Genomic DNA, 27,288 nt, shown 5'->3' on the forward strand with positions numbered 1-27,288 from the left:
TTCCTACCACATCCCCACCTGTCCCTATATTTTCCCTACCACCTACCTATACTAGGGGCAATTTTATAATGGACAATTTACCTATCAACCTGCAAGTCTTTGGCATGTGGGAGGAAACCGGAGCACCCGGAGGAAACCCACGCAGACACAGGGAGAACTTGCAAACTCCACACAGGCAGTACCCGGAATTGAACCCGGGTCGCTGGAGCTGTGAGGCTGCGGTGCTAACCACTGCGCCACTGTGCTGCCCATATAAATGGGTGGTTGATGGTCGGCACAGACACGGTGGGCCGAAGGACCTGTTTCAGTGCTGTATCTCTAAACTAAACTAAACTAAACCTGTTTTGAGATCTTCAAGTAGCTGGACTCCATGCATCTCATTTATGTTGCATCAGACAACATAAAAAGAACTCATTACAGAATGTTTCCTAACTTCACTCCTGAAAGGCCCCCTCGTCTGAGACTTCACAACTAGCAGAAATCATTTCTGTCTATTTACCCTTTAGAATCATAGAATGATTGCAGAACAGAAGAAGTCCATTCAGTCCATCCTATCCATGTCAGCTCTCTGCAGGAGTAACTCAGCTAATCCCATTGCCCCACCCTTTTCCTGTAATCCTAAAACAAATTCTACATGTGGTGGTTTTGCAAATGGAGGTTCATGCTGTATCAATTCTTAATTTTAAATCTGAATATGATAAATTTTTATTAACCAGAGGTATTAAGGGATTTGGGGCAAAGGTGGGTATGTGGTCGCCGATTAGCCATGATCCCATTGAATAGCAGAACAGGCTTGAGGGGCTAAATGGCCTCTACCTGTTCCCATGTCCCTATAAAAAGAGTACTTCTCCCTTGTTTCCTGCTGTCCTCGGTTGGTAATTTCCTCCAGGCAAAACACAAAGGGGCTAAAATTCAGTGGGGCTTCCATTAGCCTCCTACTGGAAATCCAGCTGGAGAACAATGGAACCCTCGCAGAATTTCAGCCTCAAAAAAATCCCAGCATTTCCAAAAGCTCCGAAATTTTGCAACTGAGACGAAGGCGGCAGGGCAGAGGAGGAGCCGCTCAGAGGAAATACCAGGCCCATATTTCACACAATAATTTCCCAATAAATCTGAGTGCCACCTGTCATGAAAGGATGCGCACTACTTGTTTTAGCCTTGTGGTAAACACTGTGCTCAATATTGGACCTTTAACGGTGGGGGGTGGGGGAAGGAGGTATTGGCTGGTGAGTAAATTAATAACTGCCACTCGTTAAGCAATTAACCTCAACCAAAAAACATTTGCATTAGTTCACGAGTTTATTGTAATATTTTTCCTGGTATCGACAGGCCTCAGCGTCTTTATCTGGGGAAAGTGCCAGCACCTGTTGCATCTCCAGATGCCCACTCTAAGAAAATATTGACTAACATGCCAGCTGTGGCCTGAAGATAAATCCCAGGAGGGAGAGGGAAGGGGATTCACAAGGACTAGGGAGTTTGGGGGGCAGCACTCAGGCTGCAACAACTCTTACAAGTTATTTTTTTTTAATATTGACCTCCACTCCAGCACCTGCTCCACTTAATATTGCCTAATTTCAACAGATGTAAGGGGCCCTGTGCTTCATGAGAGTGAAGATGGCTTGAGAAAAGGTGGCAATGATGGGAGCTCTCGAACATGAAATACTGGAGAACTTTGAGTGTGATTGGAATCGCTAAAGTATGAAATGAATATATCTTGGTGGGGGGTGTGGTGAGGGGCCGGAGAATTGACATTGTAAGCGTCTGTTTTAAACAACCACCGGGAATGCCTGAAAAATGGTGCAAGCCAACATTGGGATAGTGATCTATCCGGCATACTTTGGGTGCAGGATGTTGATCCCTGAAACTGGGCCTAGTTGTACCCGTTTTACGCATGTAAAACCAGCACACGGAGATCCAACTCTGACCCCTTGATGTTTGTGTAGGTATGAGGAGAATTTGCAGCTAAAGTCAATGCTGGCACAAGCCTCGCTTAGGAGTTTAAAGCTGCATTTGAATGACACCTTTAATGCTACAACAAAGCAGTTCACTGTACAATGGCTAAAAGGTAAACAGAGCATAAATCTAGACACGTGGAACAAAGCAGAGTTGAGGAATCAGGCGGAGTCTTAACTCTACACTAGAAAATTGTGATAGCAATGCAAAGTCAGAATCACTTAACAAAGACATTAAACTCATGTCTCCATAGAGTTACACCACTATTTCAAGCTGGAATAGAGATGATTGGGTAATTCCAGGCTCGAGAGGCCGAATGACCTACTCCTGCTTCTACTTCTTATGATGTTATAATTCCCCCATCTGGAGACTGCACTGCTGTAAGTGACTGGGATTGATTTTACATTCGTAATATGTAATATATAACTTTCCCCAACTCTCTGCACTTTGCTAGAAAAATAATCAATTTGTACCATGTAAATATTCCTCCACTCACTCTGTTTGACTGAAGAAATCACCCTGCTTTTATCAGCAAATGGTACTGCAGTTTCATGAGTTCTGTTTGTTGTAGCTTGTAGAGATTCTTTTTAAAGAGACTCCTTGCTGTGAGTCCTGCCATAAGTCCCGCCCATGCCCAACTCATCAGCTGACACTGTAAATTCATAGTATAAATACACCCTAGGATAATTCCCTTTCATGTACCTACTGCAGGAATGCACAGCAGCTGTTAGAAAGCATTAAATGCTCCCTTTTACAATGAGATTTAAGGAGTGACTGTGAATTTTCCATGGATAATTCTTCAGCACGTGAGACAAAGGTAAAAACAGAATTGCTCGCACAGTAAGACTCTTCATCACTGACTATTAGAATGGGCACTCCTGTTCTTTTAAAGCCAGATATTCCATTTAATATAGACTGTTTCTCTCTGTTGAAACATAAACATCATCTGTTCTTCCTCTATCAAACTCTGAAATTATACTCATCACACTGTAGCATCTGTTAAAATAATTAGCATTTTAACAGATGTTGCAAAATGATATACGTCTGTTCTACCTGATCATTAGCAGCGTGCCGAGAGACCTGCTTCCTCATTCTGTAAATTTGGAGAGCCTTGCGGTTATGCTCTTAACAGATGTGACACCACAAATCCTTCAGAAGCTCGTTCGGAGGTCCCTCCGTTTCGTCACAATTAACCTTGAAATCTGTCAGCAACCAGTATACAAATCATTCGTTTGTTACGAGCTTTACAAGACAGCAGATGTGCACCATGTTGCACATGCATTTAACGGTTCATATAAACTCTGGAAACACTCCTTGACTTGGTTTAGAGTACTTTGTAGGCGAGACGAACAGAACTACTGGATGTGCATGGAGTCCAACAGAATTATAGGCAACTGTAAAAGCATGACAGATGGGGGAAATTTTCCTAATATTGATCCTTTTGTCCCAACTGTCCACCCGGTGTATAGCTGGACATATCTTTAACAGTATCATCAATTCTAGAAATGATATTAGGGCGCCTATCTAATTAAAGTAGGAAAGGTACTCACAGGTGAGAGTTTTAGTCTAAAGCCCTCTGTCACAAATTCAATTTGAACCTATTATAAGCTAAACTCCGTACCACTAAGAGTTTTCCCCAATGACTAAATGAGTAACTGCCTCACCAGGACAGGTCTGAGGGCTCTCCACTTCTGGAGGTCCAACCAGTCCCCATCCACCACCACCCTCCTCCGCCTGGCTGAACTTGTTCGCACATTGAACAACTTCCTCTTTAACTCCACTCACTTCCTCCAAATAAAGGGTGTTGCTATGGGAACCTGCATGGGCCCAAGCTATGCCTACTTTTTTTGCGGGATTATGTGGAGCATTTTTCTTTCCAGTTTTACTCAGCTCCCCTCCTCCCCTCTTTTTTCGGTACATTGATGACTGTATCAGTGCCGTTTCCTGCTCTTGCTCTAAGCTGGAAAATCTCATCAATTTTGCTTTCAATTGCTTCTCTCATATTCCCATGGACCATATCCGACTCTTCCCTTCCCTTCCTCAACTTCTCTGTCTCCATTCCTAGGGATAGGCCATCAACCAATATTTACTATAAGTCCACAGACTCCCACAGCTACCTTGACTGTACTTCCTCACACCCTGCTTCCTGTAAGGACTCTATTCCATTCTCCCAGTTTCTCTGTCTCCATTGCATCTGTTCTGATGATGCAGCCTTCCACACTAGCATTTTCAATATGTCGTCCTCTCTCCTCAGCCGAGGATTCCCATTCCCGCCATCTCCAGCATGGTTGACAGGGCCCTCCGCTGTGCCTTTTCCCTCATTTCTGCTCTCACCTCTTTCCTCTCCTTCCAGGACCACTTGTCCTTATGTCTGCCATTTCTGCCATCTCCAGTATTATACCAACACCAAACATATCTTCTCCTCCCCTCCCCTTTCAGCCTTCTGAAGGACTGTTCCCTCCATGCTACCCTGGTCCACTCCTCCACCACCTCCAATAGCCCTTCCTATGGGACCTTTCCATGCAAGCATAGGAGATGCAACACCTGCCCTTTTACCTCCTCCCTCAGTCCTTCCAGATTTAACAGCAACTTATTTGTACTTCTTTCAACTTAATATACTATATTCACTGCTCGCAGTGTGGTCTGCTCTACACTGGGGAGACCAAACGCAGACTGGGTAACCGCTTTGAGGAACACCTCCGTTCAGTTCACAGCCATGATCCCGTGCTTCTAGTCACCTGTCATTTTCATTTTCTACCTTGTTCCCACTCTGTATTTTCTGTCCTCAGCTTCCTACAGTGTTCCAAAGAAGCTCAATGTTAGCTCGAGGAACAGCACCTCATCTCTTCGACTGGACACCTCACAGCCTTCTATACTCAGCATTGAGTTCAACAATTTCTGATCATAACTTCTGCTTTTTTTTTAACATGATTCTGCTTTCCCATTTACACTTCTTCTGAACCCATCATTTGTACCTTTACTTGTACAACCTCTTTTTGCCTTGCACCCTTGACCCTTTTGTCATGTAATCTCTCCTGCCTTCCACCCTATCACAGACCTTCTCTTTTGTTCTATCCTCCCCTCCCTCCTTTCCCTGACTGGCTTAAAAACCATTATATTTCTAACTTTTCCCAGTTCTGATGAAAGGTCATCGACCTGAAACGTTAACTCTTTTTCTCTCACCACAGAGGCTGCCATAACTGCTGAGTATTCCAAGCATTTTTTGTTTTTTGCAATAAAGACATAGGCCTGGATTTTAGCCCAGAGGCAAATTCCATGAGAGTGGGGGAGCTGTTCTGAGTCTGGGGAAACCTGGAAGAACGGATTTCCTGAATGTCCTTCAGTTTTTAGCATCAGGGCTCCTGCAACAAAGGTTCTCTGCCAGTTTCCCGCTCATAGGCAGGCTGATTGACAGCTTTAGAGGCCTTTTGAGCGAGGAAGCCTGATTCACAAGGCTGAAGCTGAGGAGATCTGGTCGACCTACTGGTGGAGTCCCAATTGTGGGTGTGGGGGTATTCTGATTGTGGAGGTGGGGGGATGGTGTGGAATGTTGTGGGGGGTGGCCAAGCACAGATGTTGGGGGGGGGGGGCTCCAATGATGGTTGGGGGGGAGCCGACAGATCATTGCCAGGGGAATGGCGGGGTGGTTTAATGGGTAGCTCCTGCTCCTCTCGGCCCACAAGCAGTGCTGTAAAGACATTTTCCATTAAGATTCAGCTCTTCCCACCTCCTTTCAGCCGACTGTTAAAATGAAGGCAGGCAGTCTTAAATATATTTACATATACATTTATATTTATATATATTATATATATATTTAAATGATCCACCTGCTTCTCTGCCCCTCATCTCGCCTCCATTAAAAGCAGAAGTGGCCTGGTTCAAAGTGGGAAGGGTTCCTGTTTCAGATCTTTGAATTTTATCGTCTGATCCGACACCAAACCACCTGTTTTTGAGCGTTAAGATTCAGCCCATTGTCTTTAATGAGTTCAATAAAAGCAAAATATTACAGATGCTGGAAATCTGAACTAAAAGCTGAAAGTGCTGGAAATACTCAGCAGGTCAGGCAGCATCTGTGGAGAGAGAAACAGAGTTAACATTTCAGGTCCACAGATGCTGCCTGACCTGCTCGGCATTTCCAGAACTTTCTTTCTCTAATGAGTTTCCATTAGTGCTCGGCCATCCTGAGAATTTGTCTCACACTTGGAAGCGTCTTAAGAAACAAAGTCTTGCATTTATGTAGCACCTTTCATGACCTCAGGACATCCCAAAACTCTATCCAGCCAATGAAGTACCTTGTTTTGAAGTGCAGCTCCTGTTAAGACGTGGGAAATGCAGCAGCCAATTTGCACAAAATTCCACAAATAGCAATGCAATAATGACCAGTTAATCTGATTTAGGTGTTGGTCAAATGATAACTACTGGCCAGGCTCGTCCCCCAAACAGTACCATGAGATTTTTGTTTTACACATCTACCTGAGCGGATAGACACAGTCTCAGTTTAACATCGCACCTCTGACCTGGGTACTGGACTAGAGTGTCAACCTAGATTTTGAAGCTCAAGTCTCTGGAAGGGGACTCGAACCCACCGTGGCAAGAATACAACCCACTGAGCCACAGTTGACACCTTCACTCAAAGAAATGCAGTACCAGCAGATACCATTCCAGGTTCAGGCTTGATGATTTGAGGAGGAACAGGATAAATACCTGAGCACATGCGAGTGGAAATATGTTAGCAGTGGGGAAAGCTCCCCCTGCTAGCGAGTGCTGGAAAGGTAAACCCCAATATGTTCAAAGAAAGCTACTTCCTTTCTCACGTGATTGTATTCTTAGTTTTAGTCAATCCGCGTGCTGCACATCCGGGGTTTGGCCCATGCAGTGATGTGACACCACATTGTCCAGGTGCTCTCAACAACAACTGGAAGTCAGGACGGCCTGCACGTAATTGCTCAAGCACTGAAGTGTAGCAGGAGGATCTCACAGCATGAGGGTTGGGGGGGGGAAGGTGTTACCATGAATTCAAACAGACCTTGGCAATCCTGCAAAGTTGCCTTGGATTATTGTCAAGATGTACAGTCACTTGGCAAGGCCTAAAAGCCAGGCTCAGTGCGTTAATTAACGTGGCAGTTGATAGTGGAAAATAAAACACTCTACAATGGATTATATTATTCAGGCAACATTATATTTATGAGAAGGAATACTTCTAACTAGGCAGTGTATTATTTTCCTAGTACTCTCCCTTTTACCCTGACTCATACTGAGCTACAGTTTCATGCTTGGTGATAGTTGCTGTGATCTTACCCAAGTAGTCAGTCTTCATGTGTGAGGCTACACATTGAGTGCTTTCATGCTATAGAGTGTGTGTGGAGAGGGGGTATTCGTAGCGGAATCTGATTCTGTCCTCACAAGTGTCCACTCATGTTTTCCAGCAAGGATAGGGATCAGGAGCTGAATTTTCTGTTTGGGGGTCGGGACCCCGACATCGGGATCAGATATGGGTCCCGACCCTGCACCATGTTGGGAATAGCCACCCGACACGATTTTTGGCGTGTTGGCCAATTAGTAGCCTGGGGCGTGCTCGCCATCCAATTAAGGATGGTGGGCACCCGAAGCTGGAGGGCCAATGGAAGGCTCTCCACCAATCACACATTGGCAGCCCCACTGTCTGAGGTGGGAGCTACCAATGGCGACAGAGAGGCACCCCATGAAGACCAGGTAAAAATACTTGATTTCAAAATGGCCCCAGCTGCCAGGCCATGATTGTGGAGGGGGAGCCCCAACAGCCAGGGCGGGTTCCCTAACAGGATGAAGTACTGCCCGCCTCCCCCACCCCACCCTGCCTGGAGACCACATCCTCTAGCTGGCTGTGTTGCGACTGCAGTCGGTGTGGGACTTTATTTCAAACTCAACATAAACATTGAGCTTCCATAAGCAAGCTCAGACTTCATATGAGCCAAAACTTGATTTAATTTTTGAAGTGCATGGGACAGTATGCATCCAAGCAAAGAATGGATCCATATGCGATACAAACACAGAAAGTGCAGAAAAGATGAAAGGTCACAAACCTGAAACATTAACTCTGCTTCTCTCGCCACAGATGCTGCCTGACCTGCTGAGTATTTCCAGCACTTTCTGTTTTTATTTCAGATTTCCTGCATCTGCAGTATTTTGCTTTTATCCATATGGGATGTGCCTTAGAAATATTACAGCCCTGTCCACTGTGTCCTTCAGATCTCTTGGAATCACTGGGAGAACACTATGCTAACACACTAGATAGCTCAGGCTAGAAACTACTAAATGCATTTATTGTGCAGGGGAAAATTATACACAAGCAAGAATAACTCTGTAGATAAGCATAGTAATAAAATAATGCAATAAATATTGATATCTATTAATGACCTGGGCTTGGGTATGGGGGAATCATTTCAAAGTTTGCTGACGACAATAAAATTTCAAAATCTAGTAAACACTGAGAAGGACACAGTAGCAGACTTCAGGAAAACAGAAACAGACTGGTGAAATGGGCAGACTGGTGGCAGATGACACTTTTAATGCAGAGAAGTGTGAAGTAATGCATTTTGGAAGGAAGAACGAGGAGAGGCAATATAAACTAAATGATACAATTTTCAAGGCGGTGCAGGAACAGACACACCTCACTTTAGGAAGGATGTCAAAGCGTTTGGACGGACAGCAAGATAAGATTTACTAGAATGATACCAGGGATGAGGGATTTCAGTTATGTGAAGAGACTGGAGAAACTGGTTTGATCTCCTTACAGCAGAGAAGGTTAATGGTAAATTTAATAGAAGTGTTCAAAATTATGAAGGGTTTTTATGGAGTAAATAAGGAAAAACTGTTTCCATTGGCAGGAGGGCCGGTAAACCAGAGGTCACAGATTTAAGGCAATTGACCAAAGAACCAGAGAGGAGATGAGGAGAATGCTTTTAACATAACGAGTTGTTATGATCTGGAATGCACTACCTGAAAGGGTGATGGAAGCAGATTCAATCATAACTTTGAAAAATAAATTGGATAAATACTGAAAAGGAAACATTTTCAGGGCAATGGGGAAGGCGTGAGGGAGTGGGACTAATTGAAGAGCTCTTTCAAAGAGCTGGCACAGACGCGATGGGCTGAATGGCCTCCTTCTGCCCTGTATGAATCTATGAAAAGTACCAAGGTCTCATCAATTCTCTTCAGTAACCTCTGAAATTAATTTTACATGACAATTGAAATCCCAGTGACTTTACTATCCCTTAATTTGTATAAAGTCACAGAGAAATAGGAAAACTGATAGAGGAGGCACCAGCTGCATTAACTGTCTGTTTTCTTTCATGTTTAAGCAGGCACAGTGACGTTCATGAAGTCACAGCTAATCAAGAACTGTCCTATTTCAAATTGCTCCTTGCAGTCACAACACAGAGACACAAATTACATCAGATGTAAACAATTTCAACAAATACAGCCTAACCAAAGAAGATTTGCTTCAATTAGATTTGGATCATCCTGATGGGCCAATCATTAAAGGAGATAGTGTCAACTCCATCTCACAGTGGTAAACTCACAGATGTTGTCTAAAGCAATAGGCAAACCATCTTGACCTGACCAGCAAACTGTCTACAGAGGTATGATAGCATAGCAGTTACATTACTAGTCTAGTAATCGAGGCGCCTGGACTAATGATCCGGAGACATGAGTTCAAAGCTGGCAAAGTTAAATTCAACTCAAGAAATCTGGAACAAAAAGCTTGTATCAGTAATGGTGATCATGAAACTAATGGATTATTGCAAAAACCCATCCGGTTCACTAATGTCCTTTAGGGACCGAAATCTGCTGTCCTTACCTGGTCTGGTCTTGTGAATCTAGACCCACAGCAATATTGTCGACCCTTAACTGCCCTCTGAAATGGCCTAGCAGCTCACTCAGTTATATTCAAGAAGGCAGCTGACAACCTCCTTCTCAAGGACCATTAGGGATGGGCAATAAATGCTGGCCTTGCCAGCGATGCCCACATCCCATGAATGAATTTTTAAAAATCAATATTAACAAAGACAAAAATGGAGGTAGCTTTGGCTACAGTTTATGGTTTTCCTCTCTAAATTGAATTTCTTAACTTCAATAGGGATCTTTTAAAGAAATATTACATCCTTCAAAATGCCATCTGCAACTACATACCAGGAGAATAGCTGCTATTTCTTCAGCTATACATGACACACATCAAAATACAACAGATTGCAAGCAGACATATGCACCTGGGAAATAATCAACTGCAAAGTGTTGGAAATGGTTACTGTATCACCAGGTTACTAAGTGAACATGTAATCTAACATCACTGGGATGGAAGCCACACCAGCCAAATTGAAACATTATTTGAACTTTTACTGGACATAGAACATAACTTGTTTTAAAAGACCACAGAGCTGAAAGGCTGAAAACATGGCTGCACATTTGCATTCTGAGAGACAGTTGAATAGAGAAACAATGGGATTGCATCCTGATTCAATTAAGATGGGTTTTGCCAATAGTGATGATCAAAAGGCAATGAGAGCCATTGTCGGTGTAAGAGACAGTACTCCATCCCTACCCCCCTTCTTCGCACCCCCCACCCCCCAATCACCCCGCCACTGAGTGTGACTGGAGAACTTTTGAAATCAACAATCCTCGCAGACGATGCCGTTTCAAACAAAGAGTTGGTCACATGATTAACCTGCTGGCCAACCTGGAGACTTTTTGAATTGAGCCACACAGAAAGGTAGTAACTGAAGATAGTAACTGAATTCCATCTACTACTCCAAACCCTCCCCCTTTCATTCTTTCTCCTCCTCTCTATCTATCTGTGTGTGTGTGTTTATCTCGTATGCATGATAGTGTGGTTGCATCACATATTTTTAGTAATTTTAACTGAGTTAGAGTGATAAGGTTAATAAATTACAGCTTTCTTGTTTAAACCTAAGAAAGCCTGTCTGATTCGTTAATTTACAATTCTCACTGAGGGGTTAGGCTAAAAAACACCGTGTTTTAAAAGTTGAACCCTGTTACGGCCAAACCAGGAAAGGGGCCAGAGGTGAGCCTGAGACCCCTTCCTCACCCAGTCGTAACAGAAATTTGGGGGCTTGCGCATGATTGGACCCACAGACAAATGAGAATTGGAAGTGGGAAATCAAATTGATCCCAATCAAAAAGAGAAAAGAATTCAATACAGGTTTTCTTGTGGTTTGTGTGCTAGAATACGTGCCTGTGACTGAACCTAGGGGTTCTTGGGATAAGTTAAAGGCACTGTCTTTGGAGGAGTTGAGAAATATGGCTGAGCAGTGTGGGATCACGTTCCATGCCAAACCTAAGAAAGTGGAACTCCTAAGACTAATGGCCAACCATTTTTCCCTCAAACCCAAAGAATCAGAGACAGGGTTAGAAATAGACTCCAACAGAGTAATATTAGCAAAGATACAACTGGTACAGAGGAAACTTGAATTAGAAGACAGGGAAAAAGAGAGAGAAAGGAAGAGACAGGAGAAAGAAAAAGAAAGACAGGAGAGAGAAAAAGAAAGAAAGGAGAGAGAAAAAAAGAAATTTCCAGAATGAATGGGAGGAAAGAGAGCTGAGGCTTCTTGAGTTAACTAGGGGGCGACAGAGTAAGCCCAGTGAAAGCATGGAGAATACAAATGGTGCATTGCTGTGTTTTGAGTTTTTAAAAATTTCCCAATTGATTCCAGAATTCACTGAGGGAGACGTGGAAGCGTTTTTTGTATCTTTTGAGAAACTTACAAGGCAGTTAAAAGACCGGCTGAGAGTTGGACTGTTCTGCCGCAAAGTAAACTAACAGGAAAAGCCCATGAGGTTTATTCCCTGTTGCCAGATGAGAGTTCATTAAATTATGAACTGATAAAAAATGCTTGGGGCATATGAGCTATAACCGGAAGCCGATCGCCAGAAGTTCCGAACCCTCAGGAAGCAAGATGGTCAAACTTATTTGGAGTTTGACAGAAGTAAGCAGCTGGCTTTTGACCAGTGGTTAAGGGCTCTTAAAGTGCAGCCCAGCTATGAAAACCTCAGAGAGGTAATTCTCCTCAAGGAATTTAAAAACTCTCTCCCCCTCTCCATAAAGACCCATGCAGAGGAACAAAAAGTATGTAGAGCCTGGCAAGCCGCAGCTCTAGCTGACGGGTTTGCTCTAATATACAAGTCGGTTCCCCAGTGAAAAACTTTCCTGGTCGCCCCCACAAATCCAAAAAGGACAAAGAGTGGGAGGTGAAAGGAGCCCAAGCAGTCCTGGGAGAGAAAGAAAAGCAGGGTACACAGGGGGCCCCCCTCCAGCCAAAAACAATAGTGCTGTAAGTAGGAGTGAGACCGGGAGGCCTGTGTGCTTCCATTGTAATAAGGCAGGTCATCTAAGAGCTGATTGCTGGAAACTACGGGGAAAGCCTGTAGGGTTAATCAGGGCCCACTCGCTCAGTGAAGGAGAAGGGACCCTGATGGACAGCTGAGCAGGCTGTGGCTTTAATTGCAGCAGCAGTAAGACCCAGAAAACATACGGCTGCGGGGGCAGGAAAATTTAATAGGATCCCTGAAGGTTATCAGGATATTGTGGCTGAGGGGAGAGTAACCCCGTACCCCTCGAGCGGAGCAAGCAAGCCCATTGTATTCCTCAGGGACACAGGAACCACTAGATCCCTTTTACTGGGAAAAGACCTGACCTTTCCCCCAGAGAGTGCAGTAAATACCAAAATGGTGGTGAATGGTATTGGAGGGCAGTGTACGCCTGTACCTTTACACCGGGTGTACTTGGAGTGCGACCTAGTTTCGGGACCGGTGATCGTTGGGCCGTAGTTTGCCTGTGGAGGGGGTTGACCTGCTCCTAGGTAATGATCTGGCGGGGGCGAAGGTGGTAGCCCCAGAGTAGTGAAAGAGACCGCAGGAGGTCAGAGAGACAGGGCAGTGGCAGGAGACGGGTCCCTGCAGTTCCCCTGAATGTGTAATGAGTCAGGCCATGACAAAACCAGCTCCTCCAGAGCGGGCTTAAAAGTGGATAAATTCCCAGGCTCAGCTGAGATGTATCCCAGGCAGTTATGTGAGACAAGGGAGGAGATAGCAGGGGCTCTGACGCAAATTTTCAAATCCTTTCTGGGCTCAGGAGAGGTACCAGAGGACAAGAAAACTCCTCAAGAGGGCAGCGAAACTGTGAGGGTGATGCCTTGTCTAGTCGAAGTGCTGCAGAAAGGACAGACTGCAATTTGAAGACCAAAGAGAAGGAAGATACCTCTCTCTCTCAAGCAACGTCCCAGGGACCCACAAAAGCAGCTTAAGCCTCATGACAGAGGACCTCTTCAGCCTTCTAGTACCAGCGAAACAAGTTTGAAAGTGTGCACTGGACCCCAGCCAGAACTGCAAGACTTAACTCCAAATCAAGGACTTTACATCCAAACCAAAGATAGTAACTGAATTCCATCTACTACTCCAAACCCTCCCCCTTTAATTCTTTCTCCTTCTCTCTATCTATTTGTGTGTGTGTTTATCTCGTATGCATGCTAACGTGGTTGCATTGTGTATTTTCAGAAATTTTAACTGAGTTAGAGTGATAAGGTTAATGAACCTACACCTTTCTTGTTTAAACCTAAGCAAACCTGTCTGGTTGGTTCTTTTACAATTACAATTAGAGGGCAATGACTAAGGACTCACTGAGGTGAAGCTAAAAAACACTGTGTTTTAAAAGTGAACCCTGTTACGGACAAACCAGGAAAGGGGCCAGAGGGGAGCCTGAGACTCCTTCCTCACCTGGTCATAACAATTACCATCATCTGACAAACAGCACTGGTGGTCATCGGCATGCTCTGTGTTACAGGTAATAGAGCTTGATGACCGTTGTTTCAGTAACATATTCCTGTCTCTCAGACTGAATTCTCAAAGACAAAACATTTTTTCAAGAGGTTTTATGGTGTTAACAGAGTGAGAGAGGGACGATCTGTGAACCGTAGGCTTTTGAGAGCTCAGTATCTGCAATAGGGATACAACTTTAAGGAGTTATAGAAAATGTCAGATTGACTAAGACAAGGCAGTATAGCTTTAAGAACCCACTGACTTTAATTGTCTTTGATCAGGAATGATTAGACTAAAAGGCAGGGGAATAGGACAGATGAAGAGAGGAGTTTACAGAGGGAGGAAGTGAGAGTGAGGATGTGTAGGCTGGAAAGTAATCCCTGTTACTATCTTGTGCCTCCCTGCACTTAAATTTACAACTGCTATGAATGCATAAATCTGGCTTGTTTTAAGTTCTAGACTGCAGGTCTTAGTGATCACTGTGTGTTGGGCCTGCTTCAGCCTGTTACATGGGGTATATAAATTGGACATTTTTAATTGATCAGTTTGTTATTGTTTTGAGCTAGCCACAACAGGAAAGAAAGATTTGCATTTGTGTAGCCTCTTTCACGGCCACAGGACGTCCCAAGCACCTATTAAGTACTTTTCAAGTGTAGTCACTGTTGTAATGTAGGAAACGTAGCAGCTAATTTGCGCACAGCAAGCTCCCACAAACAGCAATGTGATAATGACCAGATAATCTGTTTCTGTCATGTTGCTTGAGGGATAAACATTGATCGGGACACCAGGGATAACTCCCCTGCTATTCTTCAGAATAGTGCCATGGGATCTTTTATGTTCACCTGAGAGGGCAGACGGGGTTTGTGCTTAAATGCAAAAGACTTGGAAGCAATTTACAGTTCCGTAGATAAGACGAGCATGAAATTCTGAGAAAGGTTGTAAACAATAGTGAACACATGCTTTACAGAAGCTCTGATCAACTATTTTTTAGGAAAATCTGTAAATATATCCAAACTAAAGAATCCAACTGCTGCAACGTGCAGTTTACCCCCTTCGTGAACTATCATCAAGGTTGCTTTGTTCTTTGGATTGATGTCAATGACTCATTGTTTGCTTCTGTAAGTTATTGCATCTGTGAATCAACCTGTTTGGTGGTTTAGTCAGTTGACAAAGTGCCTGACATTTATGATATTAATCATCTTCTGGAAAAGCATGGGTGCGTAGTGGAAATCCTGTGGAAATTCAGAAATGGATCCATTGTTTGGCCAGGACATGCTATCTTCAATTACTTCACACACAAGGTTTCTTTTCAGTTTCGAGGAAGTAGGGGCTTGTCTGGCTGCCTTTGCTTCGGACACAAGAAGTACAACGACTGTGAGTTATCACCCGTTGAAGGGGGCAGTGACACTCTACACAAGGTTTTGTACATTACTCATTTCACCCGATACTTAAAGACAGATTGCTGACTGGAGTCCAGTTTTAAATTGGTGATGTTATATCTAATAAAGAAAGAACTTACATTTATTGGGCCCACCACGACTTCAGGACATCCCAAGCCTTTTACAGCAAATGAACTACCTTTGAAATGTAGAGCAGGATTTTTGGAAGGACGCTAAAAATAGCGTTGCGAGCCAGCATGCCGGCTTCCCAGCTCCGTCCGGCCCACCAGCCATTTTCCCAGAAGCAGGATTGGCGGGGCGGGGGAGCAGCAGAGCCTGCAGGAGGTAGGTAGCCAATTGAGCTGGAGGCCGACTGAGATTTTCCAGTCAGCCTCCAGGTCCCCGCAGATGGCAGGGACGGTTTAGCTGCCTGGAGGCAAACCGCCCGGTGGCCAAACATGGAGTCAATGCTCTGGCAGGCTTAGAGGCCCCAACCCCCACCCTCCAATCTGTCTGGTTTCAGCAGCAACCACAGGCCACACTGTGGGCAGAGGGGATCACCACCCCCCCCCCCACCCCACCCACCCCCCACCACAGTGGAGGCCCAGCTGCTGAATCAATTTTTATTTTAGATTTGAAAAGGTTGGTGAGATGTCACCTCCATTTTGGAGTGCTCTCTCCCTCACTTACCTACCAGGGCATCTGCCGCTGCTTTCAAGCTGGAGGGCCTCCTATTAATGGTCCAGCTTCGAGAGCCCACCCACCATCCTTAATTGGACAGCGAGCCCACCCTCACAGAGTCATAGAGTTATACAGCACAGAAACAAGCCCTTCGGCCCATCGTAAGCTCTGTGGCCATTCCTTGGCCAATTCGGGGAAAACTACAGGTGAGTGACTGTGTCCCACACAGTAAGGGCTTCTGACCCCAATTGAGCCTGAGGCAGGGTTCAAAATCCTGCAGGAACATCCTTCCATAGTCACTGTCGTAATCCAGGGAAGCACGGCAGTCAATTTGTGCACAGCAGGACTCCACAAGCAGAAATGAGATAGAAACGAGATAGTCCATTTTAGTGATGTTGGTTGAAGAATTAATATTGGTCAGGGCACCTTCCGGATCTGTCTAGCTGCAACTTCATATAAAAAGATATTATAATTCCATCTTCTGATTTGAAATTAAAATGGAACCTAGGATTTGTCACATTGTTTTCCAGCCGGATTTTCGCTTTATGCCTCGTTGAGTACTGTTCATTACCATGGGAATTTTTAATGAAGGACAGAATTCATTCATTAAAAATTCATTGTGGTCTTTTCGACAAGAGGGCGTTAACTAGAAAGGCGGGGTACAAATTGGCAGTTGACTTCTGGCAGGCGTTTGTAGCGCCAGCACGAACACCATCATCAATATGGAGTTCGGCACGAGCCATGCCAGAAGTGAGCAGAAACATTGTGAGTGCCATTTTGGTACAAAAAGAAGCGAAGATTGAGTGAATGTCCTTAATGTGGATGAGGAATAGATAAAAACTACATGGAGTTCAAGTGGCTTCGGAACCGAGAGGCACATTAAATACTTAAATCCTTATAGAAGATCTGTGCTATGAATGTGCACTTTTACCTTCTGAAGAGATAAATATGCCCAATCTCGAGAGACTTTGTCACAGGTCATCACACTCACACATATACAGAAACAAAATGCCTGCTGCACAAAGCAAATCCAGAGACATGTCCTGACGTGCGTGGAGAAGAAGCAGAAGAGTAGAATTTGGAGCTATTTCAACCGTCACTTGAATGTTGTAACTAGCACTGACTGGTTTTCTGAGCATTTCATACTGGTCATGAAGGTTGCACAGCATTCGCATTAGGGTTATGATTAACAGTAATGTTAGGGATTAACAACATATTCTTGCCTAAATACATGTTTGTCCAGTTTCTTCACAAAACTCTTCCTATCGACTATAGACTATAGAAAAGTCTTCATATAGACTGGGACAATCAGATTGGCAACAGATGAATTTGTAGAATGCTTTCTTGACAGTTTCTTGGTGCAATACGTTGTAGAACCGACTAGAGATAAAGCTATCATAGATCTCGTATTTTGTAATGAAACAGGGTTAATAAGCAATGTCACAGTAAAAGATCCACCGGGAAATAGTGATCATAATACAATTTAATTTCATGTTAAGTTTGAAAGTGACAGATTTCAATCACAAACAAGAATCTTAAACAAAGCCAATTACAAAAGTATATGAGGAGAACTGGCTACGGTTAATTGTGTAAATAAGCTGGAAGGAATGGCTGTAAATGAATAGTGGGAAACATTTAAAGAAACAATTCAAAGGGTTCAATAGAAGTACATTCCATTCAAAGACAAAAACTCATCAAGAAAGACCCATCAGTGGCTCACTCAGGAAGTTAAGGAGAGTATTAGACTAAAAGAGGCTTAGAATGTTGCAAAAATAGTAGCAGGTCTGAGGATTGGGAGTGTTTTAGAAACCAGCAAACGGCCACCAAAAAGTTGATAAAAAGGGAAAAAATAGAACACGAGAGTAAACTAGCCAGAAATATAAAAACAGATTGTAAGAGCTTTTTTAAGTACATAAAAAGGAAGAGAGTAGATAAAGTATATGTTGGTCCCTTAGAGGCAGAGACAGGAGAAATCGTCATGGGGAATGAAGAAATGGCAGAGGCATTGAAAAACTATTTTGTGTCAGTCTTCACAGTCGAAGACACAAGTTCCATACCAGAAATAGGCAGTAGCCTGGGGGCTAAAAAGAGTGAGGAAATTAAGGATATTGATATCAGACGAGAAAAAGTTTTGGAGAAACTTGAGGGACTAAAATATGACAAGTCCCCGGGACCAGATGGCCTACATCCTAGGGTTCTAAAAGAGATAGCTGCAGAGATAGTGGATGCGCTGGCTATGATTTTCCAGAATTCCTTAGATTCAGGAATGTTCCCATCAGATTGGAAGTTGAAAAATGTTACGCCGCTTTTCAAGAAAGGAGGTAGAGAGAAAATAGGGAACTACAGCCAGTTAGCCTAACATCAGTCATTGGGAAGATGCTGATAACTATTATAATGAAGTCTTAACATCGCATTTGGAAAAGCCTAGTATGATTAAAACAAGTCAGCATGGTTTTACAAAAGGGAGATCTTGTTTGATAAATTTATTAGAGTTTTTTGAGTATGTAACTAGTAGGGAAGATAAAGGGGAACTAGTAGATGTAGTATATCTGGATTTTCAAAAGGCATTCAATAAGGTGCCACATAAAAGATTAATAGGCAAGATAACAGCTCATGGTGTTGGGGGTAATATATTAGCGTGGATAGAGGATTGGTTAACAAACAGGAAGCAGAGAGTGAGCATAAATGGGGCATTTTCAAGTTGGCAGGCAGTGAATAGTGGGATGCTATAAGGATCAGTGCTGGGGCCTCAGCTATTTGCACTCTATATTAAAGACTTGGATGAAGAGACAGAGAGTAATGTATCTAAGGTTGCTGATGATACAAAGCTCACTGGGGGGAAGGATGTAGAGAGGCTGCAAAGAGATATAAACAGGTGAAGTGAGTGGGCAACAAGATGGCAAATGGAGTATATTGTAGGGAAGCGTGAAGTTGTTCATTTTGGTCATAAAAATAGAAAAGCAGAATATTTTTTAAAAGCTTTGAAACTGCTAAGTGTTAATGTGCAAGCAGACTTGGGGGTACTCGTACAAGGAACACACAAAGTAAACATGCAGGTGCAGCAGGCTATTAGGAAGGCAAATGGCATGTTGGCCTTTATTGTAAGGGGATTGGAGTACAGGAATAAAGAAGTCTTACTGAAATTGTACAGGGCTTTGGTGAGACTGCACCTGGAATACTGCATGCAGTTTTGGTCTCCACATTTAAGAAAGGATATACTTGCACTGGAGGCAGTGCAGCAAAGATTTACTAAATTGGTCCCTGGGATAAGGGGGGGTTGTCCTATGATGAGAGGCTGAGTAAATTGGGCCGATGTTCTCTGGAGTTTAGAAGAATGAGAGATGATCTAATTGAGACATACAAGATTCTGAAAGGGATTGATAGGGTAGAAGCTGAGTGATTGTTCCCACTGGTCAGGGAATCTAGAACACGGGAACACAGTCTCAGGATAAGGGGTCAATCATTCAGGACTGAGATGAGGAGAAATTACTTCACTCAAAGGGTTGTGAATCTTTAGAATTCTCTACCCCAGAGGGTTGTGGATGCTCCATCATTGAGTACATTTAAGACTGGGATAGATAGATTTTTGGTCTCACAGGGAATCAAGGGATATGCGGAGCGGGCAGGAAAGTGGAAATGAAGACAAGATGAGCCATGATCGTATTGAATGGTGGAGCAGGCACAATGGGCCATATGGTCTACTGCTGCTTCTATTTCTTGTGTTCTGGGCTGCTCTCTAGCACAGCAGCTCTAAGGCATGTTCTGTTGTTGCTATGGTCCTCACGCAGTGATAAATTCAGCCTGGTCCAAGTCGACCTCATGCTATTTCAAATCAGATAATGGGGTGAGTGGTAAACCATCTCATCTCTCAACAGTGTCTAATTCGAAACCTGTCAGAGCATCATTCACTGGCCCTGAATTTCCAAAGGCATTCCCCCCCATCTCCCTCCGTAACTTCGGCAGGAGACCTCCCAAAGGATATTTACGCTGATTCTCCAGGACAATCTCCAAAGAAATCCAGGGTCATATCACCACTGCTCCTCAGAGAAGTTTGTGACATATGAGAAAGGCAAGAAAAGATTAGCAGGCACATCAACAGCCATCTTCACAGGAACCCGTGGACCTCATGAAAATCTTTATGATCACCAACATGTCTTTCAGTTCACAAGATCACAAGACAATTATGGATGAGGGAAGGCATTGGGCTCATTTTAATACATCTGTCTGAAGAGATCCCCCACTACCATTTCAGCATCAAACTGTTTCTTAAACAATTTCCAGAGTGCCCCTCCACCACTTTTCCTGGAAATTTACTCTTTGGCTGAAGAAGAATTTCCTGACACCAGTCCAAAATTTGCTTTTCACTAGTTTGGACCTGTAACCCTTGCCTTAATCTCCCAATTCAATTTAAAGTCATTCTGGATTCAACTTTCTTCTATGTTTTATAACTCCATAAGATCACTTCTCAGCTGTCTCCTTTCTAGGATGAAAAGCACAAGTGTCTCCAGTCTTCCCCCAAAGCTCAACTCTAGGGATCAGCCATGTGGCTTTTCTTTGCACTGCCTCTACAGCTTGAATGTCAGTCTTGTATGTCTTTAATCAGAACGGGACTCGTTTTTTAAGGTCTTGTCTGACCAGGGCACTGTTCAGTTTGGTCACCTCATGTCTTTGACTGATATTCCACATTACAGCAGTACTTCATTGACTGTTATGTCCCATGCTTGTGAAAGGCACTATATAAATGCAAGTTCTTATCTTACTATTGTTTTTGCAATGTAGTGCAACATTCCACTGGCTGTTTTGATTGACAGCCTGCCCCTCCCCCATTCCCCACACCCCCGGCAGAGACTTATCTGGTCCAGGCTGCTCTCAACCCAACTGGAAACCAATGAGTTAAAATGTGCCAGGCCTCCTCAGCTGCAGTTCCAATAAGGTAGCTCAAGCAATGACAGCATCGCCCTGGAATGCCCCCTTGAGCAGCCTGTGACCCTTGTACTAGGTCATGACGTACTGCAGCTGAAATGACTGACCTCAACACAGGACATGCTTTGATTTACTTCAATATGAAGAGGAACAAACTGTGATTCTGACTGAGAATTCTTCCATAAAGAAGCTTTAGGAGTTAAGGGAGAAATTCGAGTAGCGCGGAAACCAGCGTGAAATTGACATATGATTGAACCATACACCCTATCACATTAGGGAGAGACACAAGTCAGACTGGAGCTCATGTCTCATTTGATTAAGATTGGGAAACAGCCAGCACTACTCGCTGTTTGGGCGGTAATTTGGGCGTCAGCGAGGCCATTTAAAGGCAGCCCGTACCTCTTAGAGGAGAGGTGCAGTTTGGCCTCATTGAATCGAGTTTCCTGAAAAGCTGGCTTGAACACACTCCTTTAACTTTGAGACTGGAAAAGCACATTAAGGTGGAGGGTAGGTTTTCCCAGCCCATTGGAGGTGGGTTTGGAGGCGGTGACGCTGGGAAATGTTGAAAAAAATGGGTCGGCCAGCTCTCCTACATATTCCCACCTCTTCGTGCTTTTCCCAGTTGTGGATTGAGTCCAATGTCGACAACCCACGCGTAATCAGACCTGCGAAAGAGTTGAAGGATTTTAACTGTGTACCTGAAAACAATTGCTGGGCTGATATCTCCAAGGGTAAGAGGTTTGCCATGGCATCAGGATCTCCTGGAGACTGATGTATCTGATGGTACTGGGACCCGTGCACTAGCTGCCACTCCCCTGATTAAATGGCGCCTCCATTGCGATCCTGCCGCTCCTGTGGTTTGCCCCTCAGCAGCATTCTCATCGGGGAGACAGTAAAGGCTGCCTAGTAGTAGAGTGCGCTGTGTCAACCTCCCGCCTCCTGCACCCTCCCACTGCCCCTGATTGGACGGAAAATGCGATGGTGCCCTGCTAAATGGCTGCCTCCCGTAAGATTGCGCCAGAGGGCGCACTGCTGAAATGAGCAGGGTTGGGACCTGGAAAAGGTTCCGATGGTTGAAAATATTTTATGTCCGGAAAATTCCGGCTTACGCACTTGTAGACTCACCTTATGGTATGTTGGATACAGGAGCACAAACATTGTGGAAATGGATTTCTAAGTGTCCGCCATGAAGAGAGTCTGTCAGGACACAATGAAGTCATATCGGTCCACGCACATGTACAGAAATACAAAGGCTGAAGTTTAAAGTGGCAAGCTAAAGTCAAATAGGACATAATTGGGAGATCAGTTATTAAATATAAAGGGGTAGAGTTTTGCTTTGGGTGCAATCAGGAAATTGCACCCAAAATGCACTTAAAATTTGCGCTGGTTTGGTTATTGTTCAAATTTCCACTAAAATTAATTTGCATAATCACAACCAAAAATCCTTCATGGGCAGCATAATTAAAATAGAACAGAACTGTTTATTTTCTTTCCATTAATATGTATTCCTTGATGTATTTAAGAGTGGTAACCTGGTGCAGTTCTATTAATAAGAGAGTTCAGCCCTCCGCCTGAGTACCCCGATTTAAAATCCCTGAAAATTATTTTTAAAAAACTATACTTAAACTATTTCAAATTTGACAGATGTAGACTAATCAGTTTCTTAGTAAATGAAATTCTTTTTGATATGAAAAACATTTAACATGCGGCCGCATTCGCCTGTGCACCTAGGAAAATGAGAGCAATTGGAAAAGCATTCACGAACAAGTGTAATCGGCGAAATCTTGCTATTTCGAAATGGGGGTGAGGCTGGTTTTGTGGGCGGGGCCTGATCAAGGCAAATCGAATCTTGAACCAGTGTTAAAGTTCATGGAAAACATGAATATAATGGTTTTTGGGGCGTGGCTCAGTTAAAATTCCACAATCATTTGTGCTGGTTCGGGTGAGGCCACCATGCGGCCAATCGGGTCCATGCTAGCTCTCTATAGATCAATCCAGTCAGCCCCATTCTCCCACTCTATCCCAGTAGTCCTGCAGTGTATTTCCCTCAAGTGAGCATCCAATTTCCTTTAGAAATCATTGATCCTCGTAAGCAACGAGTTCCAGGTCATTACCACTCACTGCATAAAAAAGTTCTTCATCACACTCCCCAATGTATCTCTTGCTCAAATCCTTAAATCTGTGTCCCCTAGTCCTTGTATAATCATTTACTATGAACAACTTTTCTTTGTCTTCCTTATCCAAATCTGACATAATCTTGCACACCTCTCAGATCTCTCCTCAACCTCCTTTGCTCCAAGGAGAGCAACCCCAGCTTCTCCAACCCAACCTTGTAGATAAAATCTGTGAACTATGTGAAACGAGGGGCGAGTAAAGTCTAGCAGGCTCATCAATGCTCCTTCTATCTGTTAGATTGTGCACCTTTGTGTACCACTGTCCCCAATTCCCAGTAATGTTAGACCCTAGGAAGGTATGTGCCAATTCCAAGAAAACTTCTGGAAAATTACTGTCTGGCTCTCTGAGTAAGAACAAAGAACAAAGAACAGTACAGCACAGGAACAGGCCATTCGGCCCTCCAAGCCTGCACCGATCTTGATGCCTGCCTAAACTAACACCTTCTGCACTTCCAGGGCCCATATCCCTCTATTCCCTTCCTTTTCATGTATTTGTCAAGATGTCTCTTAAACGTCGCTATCGTATCTGCTTCCACCACCTCCCCTGGCAACAAGTTCCAGGCACTCACCACCCTCTGTGTAAAAAACTTGCCTCGCACATCCCCTCTAAACTTTGCCCATCGCACCTTAAACCTATGTCCCCTAGTAACTGACTCTTCCACCCTGGGAAAAAGCTTCTGACTATCCACTCTGTCCATGCCGCTCATAACTTTGTAAACCTCTATCATGTCGCCCCTCCACCTCCGTCGTTCCAGTGAAAACAATCTGAGTTTTTCCAACGTCTCCTCATAGCTAATGCCCTCCAGACTAGGCAACATCCTGGTAAACCTCCTCTGTACCCTCTCCAAAGCCTCCACGTCCTTCTGGTAGTGTGGCGACCAGAATTGCATGCAATATTCTAAGTATGGCCTAACTAAGGTTCTGTACAGCTGCAGCATGACTTGTCAATTTTTATACTCTATGCCCCTAAGCTCCAGAAGGCAACTATTACTAATCATGCATTACTGAGCAGGCCCAACCCCTGCCACAAACACATTTCTAATAGACCGTTCAACATCAGCAGCCAATGCAAACAAGGCTGCCACTCACCAGGAGGAATCAATACCCTTCTTAAGACCAGGTCTAATCGTTGGGCTGAGGGAAGATTTTATGAAATCCCACCTCCGGTGGGAAGCCTTGTTCTCCGGAAGCGCGCATCAGGAATTCGGGCATGTGCGTCCAACAATAGGTCAGAATTGTACCAAGTCGCAGTCCCAGTCAGGAACGTCATTCTCCGGGAGTAAAAGTGACCCCATTAGAAACCTTGAGAAGCAAAAACAAGGAATAAACCACAAAGTGATGCACAAAAGTGGCATTCCGATTTTGTTTTTCCGTCTTTCACATTAAGGAAATAGCACTCCCAATATTCCATGCAGCTGGGATCAAGAACTCCACTCGCCACTCTGCCAGGAATAGGGATCTTGCTGAAATAAATTAATGTATCTTACCATCATAGCCAAACACTTTTAGAGGCCTGATGACCTTTATTCCTGGTGTATCCAGGGAACAAGAATCATACTGTGTTGCTTGTGCCTAAGAAAGAAATGCAGAACATAATAAATGTGCAAAAAATATGTAGCTTAGACCCTTTTAATAATTAAAATGTAGTTTTGAAATTCCACTTACAAATTTAACAACTAATTTTACATTCCTCATAGCTTGAAACAGGTAAGTGAAATCATACAGGGCCTGATCACCATATCCCTGCCTGTTTTGCACCATGCACAATTTTCTAAAGGGGCTGCAGGAGCAGAGAGATGGGGGCGCATGTACACAAATCTTTGCAAGTGGTAGGACAGGTTGAGCAGACTGTTAAAAAGAACCATATGGAATCGTGGCTTTATTAATGGAGAGAGTACAAAATCAAGGAAGTCATGCTAAACATTTAAAAAAAAACTCTGGCTAGGCCTCAGCTGGAATGTTGTGTTCTGGGCACCACACTTTAGGTAGGATGTCAAGGCCCTTAGAGAGAGTGTAGAAGAGAGGTACTAGAATGGCACCAGGGATGAGGGACTTCAGTTATGTGGAGAGACTGGAGAAAGTGGGGTTGTTCTTCTTAGAGCAGAGAAGATTAAGAGGAGATTAGATAAAGGTCTTCAAAATCATGAACATTTTTGCTGGACTAAAGAAGGAGAAACTGGTTCCAGCAGCTGAAGGGTCAGTAACCAGAGGACACAGATTTATGGGACTTGATTGAAAAAAGATCCAGAGGCAACATGAAGAGACATTTTGAGGCCAGCGAGTTGTTGTGATCTGGAATGCACTGCCTGAAAAGGGCGGTGGAAGCAGATTCAATAGTAACTTTCAAAAGAGAATTGGATAAATGCTAGAAGGGAAAAAAAATCACAGGACTATGGGGAGAAAGCAGAGGAGTGGGGCTAATTGGACAGCACTATCAAAGAGCTAGCACAGCCAAAATGGACCAAATGGCCTCCTTCTGTATCATTCTATGATTTAGTCAGCTTTTTACAGCAAGAGCATTAGTTAAATATTGAAAAGAAAGGCAATGACAGTATAATAATCTCCATTCTCTGCTCCTCTGATATCCTGAGGATATTACATCTCATGCTTCCTTTGTCCTTCGAATATTGGGCACAGGACTAATTCATTGACCCACCTCTTTGGTTGAGTGCATACTTCCTTACCTAAACTTCCTACACGTGCCCCTCCTATGTAGCAGTTGGAAAGGGAGGTGTTTTGCAAAAATCTTCAGCCATCCAAACTTCAACATCGGGGCTGGGAAATAAACTTTAGCTTCTTAAAGCTTTTAATTGGACCTAAGGCCGACATATCTGTTTCTTGCCTTGGAAAGTGTTTCGTTTCCGTCTTGGCCATTACAATAGCAACTTTACAGTTTGGGTTCCCTCGTCCTGTAGAAGAAGAGAAATAAGAAAATATAGATAAATCCAAATTTGGCACCCAAAATTTGGTACAGTAAAATCTGGTATATAAGTCGCATGTGAAGTTACTTCCTCTGAATATAAGGGAGTAACTTACACACTTATCTCATTGAAACATACAAGATTCTGAAGGGGCTTGACAGGGTCAACACTGAGAGGCTATTTTTCCTGGATGGGAAATCTAGAACACAGGGGCACAGCCTCAAGATAAGGTGTCAATCATTTAGGACTGAGATGAAGAGAAATTTCTTCATTCAGAAGGTTGTGAATCGTGGAATCCTGTACCCCAGAGGGTTGTGAATGCTACATCATTGAGTGTATTCAAGGCTGAGATCGATAGATTTTTGGATTCTCAGGGAATCAAGGGATCAAGGCTGGGATTTTACCCTTACCAATGGGAGCCAGCTATCGACTGAAAATTAGTTGGCAAACCCACTTCCGCCTGGCCTGGGGTTCCGACCCGTATTTTGCAGGTCCCCGGGCTTTAATTGCTCTGAGGCGGTACTTCCACCCGCTTGAGGTCGGAAGTCCCACCTAATGGAGCTGCCGACCAATCAGCTCACTGCAACCCAGCTTTCAGAAGAAGATGTCGGGGAGCCTCGGACCTTAGGTAAGTTTTGTTGCCTCACAGGGGGTGATCGCTCGGGCCCTGGCAAGGGGACATGTTGGGTGTTTGGGGTAGTTGGGGCAGCGGGGACGACCCTCCATCAGGCATAGGGTGTCTGATCAGGAGGTTGCCCCACCCCCAACCCCAGGCCATCAGAAAGCCTCCTGCGTTTGTCATCTGCATGGAGGCAGGCAAAGGCCCTTAAGTGGCCATTAAGCGGCCAGTTAGGGCCTTGATTGGCCTGGGGTGGGCGGGCCGTTTTTCACTGCCTGTGCCCTGCATAAAGTTGCGACGGAGGCAGGAGCGGATCGGGAAGGGCCCCCCAGAGCCTCCCGCTCCATTTTACATCACCCCGCTCTTTTGGGGGGCATAAAGTTCAGTCCTAAGAGACGACTAGAAGCTTCCATAGAATACTGGCTGCCTTAAGACATGTACTGAAATCCTGTAAGAACTTTTAAGTTAATGTGTCGTAAATAAACTATTTGTTTATTTAACACAATTGGGATATCTGCATTGCTCAGAGTTAAATCAGATATTACAAACTAAACCCAGTAACACAGCGTAAACATAACAGGCAGGAATACTTTTCTCAGCATTTTCCAGCTCAGCATAGGAACAGGAGGAGGCCATTCAGCCCCTTTAGCATTTTCCACCGCCTCTCAATGAGATCATGGCCGATCTGTACCCGGTGCTTTGGAGTGAAGTCACAAAATCATGTTATGCTTTGATTTAACACCATCCCCATGTGTAGATAAATTCAGGGCCTCTAATATATGTAACCTGCATTTTAACCAGGTCCTGACTGCAATGGGGCCTACAAC

At 44.0% G+C, this 27,288-nt stretch overlaps 1 pseudogene; it reads right to left on the reverse strand.

Annotated features, from left to right (window-relative positions):
* Positions 1–3,078: 3,078 nt before the first annotated feature.
* The window catches only part of LOC137380516 (acyl-CoA dehydrogenase family member 11-like), a 105,333-nt pseudogene continuing 81,123 nt past the window's right edge, over positions 3,079–27,288 (reverse strand).

This window comes from Heterodontus francisci, chromosome 2 (genome assembly GCF_036365525.1).
Source record: "Heterodontus francisci isolate sHetFra1 chromosome 2, sHetFra1.hap1, whole genome shotgun sequence".
Classification (NCBI taxonomy): Eukaryota; Metazoa; Chordata; class Chondrichthyes; order Heterodontiformes; family Heterodontidae; genus Heterodontus; species Heterodontus francisci.